General features: G+C 42.3%; 1 protein-coding gene across 1 annotated transcript in view; it reads left to right on the top strand.

Moving 5' to 3' along the window:
* The window catches only part of WDR75 (WD repeat domain 75), a 1027793-nt gene that overhangs the window by 119712 nt on the left and 899497 nt on the right, over positions 1-8584 (top strand). The gene's annotated exons all lie outside the window — the stretch shown is intronic.

The following is an 8584-nucleotide window of genomic DNA, read 5'->3' as shown; positions in this document are numbered from 1 at the left end:
AATTCTGTTGAAGGATTTTCACTTTGTGTCCTTTTGACTTGGTCTTTCAAATTTTGAATGCCTTTCTAGAGCATAAATCATTTTGCATTAGCACAAGGGTGGCTGCTCTTGAAACTGTGTGAGAATCCTCTGTCAAGCAAGTGTGCTGACATTCCAAGTATCCCAAAAAATGGACAAAGAAACTAGCTGTAGAAGCATTTTAGGCAGACAGTAATGGGGTTTTTGACCCATTGGTTGTACTATGTCTTCAGACAGAACAGCTGAGAGCACATAAATGTGTTTATCTCCTTTCCTGATATTTCTGACAGCTGGTACACTTTTGTTGGTTGAAAGTGAGATACAAGATTCTTAATAAGTTATGCTAATTTACTCAAAAATGACTTCAGCCAAAACCTACTTTCTGCCCTCCCTACACCACTTCTGACTAATGTACAGTCCTCCATTAAAAAACAAACTTGAAAGCTGCCACAACAAAATAGCTAAGTTTGGTACGACTTCATCCTCCTTTATCCATCACTGTAAAGCGCAGTACGTGAAGTCATACACAAACCTTTACCCTGCCCAGCTCTTACCCCTTTAATCAGCATGTATTTTTTTCCAAAAAGAACTCCTTGATCAGAAGACAAACAACTTCTCACTATAAGTAAACCAAATATATTCCCTGGACAAAGTCTATAGTCATGCTAAGTAGCAAAAAAATGGAACTCTCTACCTGTAACCACCAGAACTATTTCTAATCTTCCCACCTTTAAATGCTCCCTAAAGGAATACCTTACAAAATCTTGGACCTGCTCCTGTGCCAGTCCTGGCTGAACTTGCTCTACTTCACTCACCCCCTTCAACCTAGATTACACTTCACAGTCCTCTCCGGCCTCCTACTCCACTCTTTTTGGTTTCCCCCCACTACCTTACTTAATTCCTCTCTTCAGAACTTTCCTCTGCTTCTTTTCTTTCTACTCACTTAAGCAACTTGAAGACATTAAATATCTTACTAGAGTTGTCTCTGGTCTTATTTACCACATACTAGTCTGTGTAACAATATGACTAATTTTTCCTCATACATTCTTTTCAACTTGTTATTATTTTTCATTGCACTCTACTGTGAAACAAGTTTTGTGTTTTTCTCGTTACACCATTTTATTACTGTTATGTTTTGGAGTGTAACATGATACTTTTATTTAAAATATTTGTATTTGCTGTTTTGTAATTTGATATGGTACTCTGTGATTGAAAATATCTGTACTTGGTTTTTGAAATATTGTGATTGTACAGCTTTTCTCCTTGGGCCTCTGCTGAAAATTGGCACTTTCTGTCCCAGTCAGACTTTTCCGGTAAACAAATGTTATTTATGTATGTATCTGTGTATGTCTGTCTCTTTAGGTACTGATACGTCACAGTCAGAGGTCTGTTGTCAGGTGCCTGCAGATGGCCATTGTGTTTCTTGTTTATTGGAAAGGCAGTTTCTTTCTACTGATGAACCAGCTACCCATGTTCAGGAACATAGGAGCTTGAGGTGGAGGACTTTTCTTTTCAAAAAATGAACTCTAAGTAGGTGGAACATTCCAAGTCGCACCCATTAAGACTGATGCTTGCTGCTTTTTGCCTTGCTGCTGCCTGTCTGATCTCTGTATCTTTGACTACAAGCATTTTACTAATGGATATGTTGTGGCATGTCAGATGATTTGTGTCCCCCAACTTGCCACATCTGGTAAACTTTCTTCTTTCTGCCATTGAAGAGAAGGGGAGAGTTGTCCCCTGAATTTTCATCAGACTCTTATGTAAAGCAAGGAATAAAACTTTGCCTAATCTACTTAGATCCTTTCATCTCTTGGTTTATCGTACAGATTAAAGAGCTGTTGTGTACAGACCTCCCTCCACACCCCTAGAGTATGGTGTTTCTTTGGGTAAATATTAATCTTAATGAGGAAGCACTTTAAACGGGGGTTGGCAGTGTCAAAGAGCTGTCTGATTCACTTCAGCATTATCTAAACTTATTGAAGGTTGATAAGACCAGGCCAGCTGGTGCTCCTGCAGTTGCACATATATTAATTTTAAGATACTTTCAAAAACACTTAAGTTTCACTCGTAGCCACTAATATGTATGAAGCCAAACCATTTTTACTGGATGGAAGAGAAATTTAAATATTAATGGCAAAATTCAGTGGCTGACCTTGTGATCATTTATGTCGATGAGTAGTGTCTCATAAGTGGTACCTGCCAATGATACTTTAATGGTAACAGTTTTTTAAATTCAGACACTTCCAAGGGTGAGTACTAGAAGAGAGAGGGAGTATGAAACTTGGAGATATGTTAAATACTATTGCAGAAACATTTTGGAGTTGCAGAAGTCCAGTGGTGGTGCTTTCATTTTGTGTATTAGTGTAGGATTAATATGAGGCTGGCATATAATCCAGTTCTTTTAGTGAAACTGGAGGGATACTCCCATGTCTTCTTATTTTCCTAGAACGTTAGAAGTAGCTTGCCTGAGTTTAGAATTGAAATCCATTCGTCCTTCACATCAACCAGTGGAATACACATGGTCACCATTCAGGCATTGATTTAGCTAGAGTTGCTAGAGGTTTCTTTAACAAGTTGTGTAGACGTGGTAGAAGCTTACTGTCACAAAAGTATTGGGTATCTTGCACAAGGGTTCTGTTTGTTCTGCTGAGTTGTGTTTTAGTGTGCAGTGTTGCTTTGCAACTTTTCCCATTTGTCCTTGGGTTTTCATTGAAGTGCTTATTTGCAGAAGCCTTGCAGCATAGTTAACATCCTGCTGCTTTTTCTTGAATACTTTATTACAGGTGGTCTGTATACAAGACTTTTCTATTGTGTGTGATGGTCTAACTTGGACTTTGTTGGCTGCAGTCACTTTGTATTTCTGTCATCAGAGAGAAGTCCTTCGTGCTGCCAGTTCATTGCATCCCTTTCATAAGATGACTTTCTCTTCTATCCAGAGCTGCACTGTTTTCCCAATGTAAGACCAGAAGCTCAAAGATCTGGCTTCTTGGGTTGCCTTACATAAACTGACACACTTGTGCCTTTTGTTGTGCACTTTCAGGGTAAAGGCACCAGTGACCATCACTCAGTTTGTATTCTCCCATCAGGTGTGGTTGTTGAATTGGCTTGTGTAATGATAGTGGCTGGTCATCTGCTACTACCTCAACAGAAAAACGACAAAAGTCTGGGGGATTTGGATTAGCTGGTAGACCCAGCTTGGGTGCATGGTTTTGGGTAGTAGTGCCAAAAGGAAGACGTAGGAGACATCCCCCCCAAAAAAAACTAAATGGGAGGTGCTGTATTAGAGGACAGGACCGACTAGGTGAAAAAAGTAAAGAACAGGACTAATGCCACTAAGTGGACTCTTGCCAGCACAACTCCAGTCCTAACTTGCAGATGAGCTTCACATGTATTCTTTTGATCTTGATGTAGATCGACCTGCTTACACTTATTAAGGATACGAGAACTTGTCAGAGATTTGGGATGCATGGCTAGGCTTAAAAAGGCCTTTGTAGTTGCTAGTTTCATAGGTGTTTATTAGGCTAAGGTCTTGGGATTAATTTTGCCTTTCGTTTGAAGCTTCTTCTGCCTTAGTGGGATTAGTCCTTGTCTTTACTTTTTTCACCTAGTCAGTCCTGTCCACTAATAACAGCACCTCCCATTTAGTCTTTTTTGGGGGGAGGTTTCCTACGTCATCCTTTTGGCACTACTACCTAAAACCATGCATCCAAGTTGGGGCTACCAGCTAATCCAAATCCTTTTGCCGTTTTTCTGCTGAGGCCAGTCGTTGAACCTAAGGATACCCTGATTTCTCATAGGTTCATAGTAGGGTTACTAGGCTAATGGCCCAAGAGCCTTTACAAGTCTAGCCAAATTTATTCTGAGTTACCCAATTTATCAGTAGTTAGGGGAGTAAAGTTCATGGAGGTATGAACCTATGGTTTGGTAATTAATACCGACTGTCTCTGTCCATTTACGATTACCCATCCATTGATCCAGATTGCAGTTCAAGATGGTCAGTGAAGGGCTCTGCTTTACGTGAATGGGAACTTTATTTCAGAGAAGGGGTAGTCTCTAGGAGATGTGTATCTCTCCAGCATGATTTGTTTGGCTGTCCAGGTTCCTTTGGAAGGGAGTTCGTTTATGCCTTGCCCACTGTTCCCCCTCCCTTTACAGTTCCATAGTATGCTCGAAGAATAGGTATGCAATAAAAGCATGTGGCATATTGCTCCACTCCATGGCAGCTCAGCTATGCCCACCACTTACACTTTCTGAGGTGTGCACCCTTACTCACTGCCCACAGCCTTCACCAGGGATTGTAGCTAGGAATGCCCATATAACTAGCCACTCTTCTCTTGCTACTCCATCAGTCACCTGAGCCGATGACCAAACCCAGGTTGACTAGACCATAATCAGGGTATATTCTTCTATGCCACCGGAGTGACCATTCACCAGTTAATCTCTGCTTCCACTCCCTTGTCTCTATTTGCAACCTATTTAACTCATTTAATATCTCAACCGTACACACACACGTTGTCATTCTACAGGGTCCTGCTTATACTGTCTTACTGCCCTTTACTCTCTGCAATATTCTCAGTCCCTTTTGCAACCATTAAATAAAAATGTTCTCCCTCATAGCTGCCATTAACATTCTGTGCTAGCTTGTACGCTGTATTCTCATTTTCCATTTTCTAGCTCCCACATCCCCCAGGTATGATGTAGGTTTGAAATATTAAATGAGTTAAGATTACTCAGGGTTTCTGCAGTCTGATTCCATGTGAGATGTGTCACTTTCCCAGCCCTCATTTGCAGAAAAAAGATTTTCTCTTACCCCAGCCTATTTCTCACTACTCCTCCTTATTCCTCACCAGCTTCCCTCTACCCCATACTGCTACTTTCCTCCTCCTAGTTGCCTGCCTGTGTACTTTCTTTCTGCTTCTGTCTCATTAAGCAGTTGCCGGTTTAGCCCTTGAACTTTCCATCTTTTAGTCTTAGCATTTTTTTATAGTACATCTCTCAACTATTTTTGTATTTTTTAATCCTTTTTTTTCTCTTCTGCAATATGTACTTTGTGTGATTTAACATGTATCGTATATGAAGATTGTACTGTACATATGTATGAAATATGAATATTGTTCTGTAACAGCATTGTACTCTGTGGAGCTTTTTTCCTGGGGCCTCAGCTGAAAATTGGCTTTTAGGCCTGTCAGACTTTCCCAGTAAACAAATGGAAATAAACAAAATGTTCTGGCTGAGGCTTCTGTGAGACTGCTAGACAGGCACCCACGTCTTCATATTCTGCCATAACCTCCTGGGCTTACACTTTCAAGAGCTTTTTGAAAACAGAGGCTCGTATCCTTTTTTTTTTTTTTTTTTTTTTTTTATGGGAATTTTGGAGACCTAGAATATTCATGTGAAGAAGAGGTTCTTGGTGACCACATTGAGGTTTCAGTTTCCCATTTTAGGCCTCAGGGTGGCTATGTCTAAAGGTAGTAGGCACAAGGTACCAAAAGCTAAGCAGGTGCAACCTGGCTTTGCTCAGCCCAGACTGTTCATTACCTACACCCCCCCCCCCCGGAACAGGCTTCGTCTTTGGGTACCCTAGTCCAGCTACCTGAAATGCCTCATGACTTGTCTTAAACCAAGGCAAGAGTCAGATACACTGTCAGCGTTGAGATAACCCTTCTAAGAAGAGAAGGGTGCATCCCCTGAAGTAGATTCAAGCCCTTGCGACTCTGTAGCTGATGTATGGGCTTTGTTTTTAGTTCCTGTTACTGATCCATTGCCTTATTAGGGAGGAGGGAAGTTTCTTTGCTTACCAGTGGGAGTGGGAAGCACTGAGCAGCCTTTCTGTCCGATTTGGTGAAGTTTCAGCCAGAAACTAGTAGTCCATTGGTCGTTTTGGGCCAATTCCTAGCTCCTTTCAGCCCCCTGCTATAAAACACGCGTTTTCCAGCTTGTACCTACTCAGCACAGATCCTCGTGGTGGCCTGCAGAGTGATCCAAGCAGCAGAGAGCTAAAAGAGTGACTTTCTACCAGATATAAGTATTTTTGTGGCTTTCCCACTGTTATTTAAGCTAGCGACTGCATTTCGCCTGTTTTATTGCTACTTTAAGTGATTTCTGCATTTTACACTGTTTATTGCACTTTAAGTTACTAATTGTTGCAAATTGTTTCTGTAGGCTACACACTAAAGTGCTAGCCGATTTACAGCATTTATAGCATTTACTGTCTGTTTTTCCTTGTCTCTGTAATAAAACAAAAAATCTCTTGTTTTCCGCCTTACTGAACTAGAGTAGTCCAGTTTCAGAGTTGCTGATCCCTGGGCTTTGTTTTTAGTTCCTGTTACTGATCCATTGCCTTATTAGGAAGGAGGAAAGTTTCTTTGCTTACCAGTGCAAGTGGGAAGCACTGAGCGCCTTTTGTCTGATTTGGTGAAGTTTCAGCCAGAAACTAGTAGTCCATTGGTCGTTTTGGGCCAATTCCTAGCTCCCTTCAGCCCCTGCTATAAAACACGCTTAAACGCTGTAATCGCGATTTAGCTGAGTTACCACTGTTGCACACAACAGCAGCGGTTAAACAAGGTTAAACTATTTGGGCCATCTAAATTCCACTCTTCCAATTTTCCCTTAAAACTACCTTCCTCGAGCTGTACTGCTGATCTAACCAGCATATCCTATAACTGAAAAGTTCATCTCTACTTGATTCCCAAGTAGACTATTCTCTATCTGTAAAGCCTAGCACTTACTCCTACAGTACTTGCACCTTGATAAAGCACTCTTATTATAGATAGTACCCCACCAGCCTAAAACCCACTTCCCCCGGAGTCCTTTGAAAGTCTCTTTATCTACTACTTCTAGTATGTCGAGGGATCAGTTGCTAGTGTCATCTCCAGCTCAACTGTTGAACCTGGGAATATTGAGGCAATGTTACAACTGCCTCATGTACACAGACAAATCCTCTCCTTCTCCCACAAAACACAAATACATGCGAGAGATGCAACTATACGGCCAAACTGGAGGCTGAGCTCTCTCAACATAGGACTGGCAAGACCAGACAGGAGGAGAAGGTAACCACACACAATACATACCCAGTCACACATGGTACCATCACAACTTCAAATCATACACATACTCACACAAAGACATACTCGGAGGCTCTGATCAAAAATTTACCAAAACAGCAGAGGCCACCAAAGCAGACACCCAAACAACTACCACCTCACGACCCAACACATGCAACACATAGACCACACAGTCAGAGTGTCAAACAGTCACAGCTCTTAAGGCCAAACAAAATGCCAGACACACTTGTCATTGGTGATTCCATAGTCAGACACACTGATGTCCTGCTCACCAGACTGAGTAAAGAGAAGGTCACAGTAAGCTGCCTGTCGGGCGCTAGAATCCGCCACATAACGCAAGCACTCGGGTCTCTCAACAGCAGGTACAAGTACGACTCAGTCATTGTCCACGCTGGTGTCAACGACCTGAGACGCACTCCTTGGACTACATGAAAGGGACATCGAGGAGCTCTCTGATTATGTAGCCCAGGCAGGTATGACCCTGACCTTGAGCAGTATCCTACCTTCACCTAGAATGATGCCACAATACAGTGATAAGATGATCAGCTTTAATAATTGGCTTAAATTCTGGTGTCATTCAAAGGGGATCCAATGTCTGTCTGCCTGGGATGACATGCTGGACAAGCCACGCTGCTTCACAAGGGACGGCTTGCACCTGTCACCCTGGGCTTCGGATATTGGCAAAGGCTCTTGCCACCCCATAGTGCCTTTTTAGGCAAGGCTCAAATTCTAAACCTACCACCCTAGAACACCAAAAGGAAAAAACTAAGGGTAATGCTGCTCAATGCCAGAAGTCTCAATCTCAAGATGCACACACTCGAGGCCCTTCTCAATATGGAGAACATCGATGTCTGTGCTGTGACAGAAACCTGGTTCAAGGCTCCTGAGAGCACCCCAGCACTAACAGGTTTCACCTCATATCATGCGTTCCAGCCCCAAAATCCGGACAACACCAAGAAAGAAGGGGTGTCCATATTCATAAAGGACACCCACACCTCAAGGTTGGTGGCAACGCACGATGCATCGGAGACCATCCAGGTGCAATTAACCATAGGCAAGACTGCTCTGCAATTTGTAGCATGTTACAGGCCACCCTCTCAAACTCAGGAACCTCACATGGCCTTCCTGAAAACATTGGAGGGATAAATGTATCTCCAAACACCATCATACTAGGTGACTTCAACTACCCTAATATAGACTGGGAACACTACTCAAGCCCGAACACTCTAACCCAAAGATTCCTGGAGTTCATAAACTCAAATGCCATGGAACAACTAGTCACCATCCCCACAAGAGGAGAAAACATACTTGATCTCATCATCACGAACATGGGATCAAAATGTTCAACACCGGATGTATACCCCTCACTGGTGAGATCAGATCATAAACTAATCTCGCTGGAGGTCCTCATCCCGCCCACCTGAAACAAAAAGACCACAGTGAAAAACTTTTCAAAAGCCGATTTCACACTTCTAAAACTAGTGTGGTCTCCTTTAAGGCCC

Source organism: Protopterus annectens, chromosome 5.part0 (genome assembly GCF_019279795.1).
Source record: "Protopterus annectens isolate FY-2018-M chromosome 5.part0, PAN1.0, whole genome shotgun sequence".
Classification (NCBI taxonomy): Eukaryota; Metazoa; Chordata; order Ceratodontiformes; family Protopteridae; genus Protopterus; species Protopterus annectens.
This window is presented reverse-complemented; position numbering and strand designations above follow the sequence as displayed.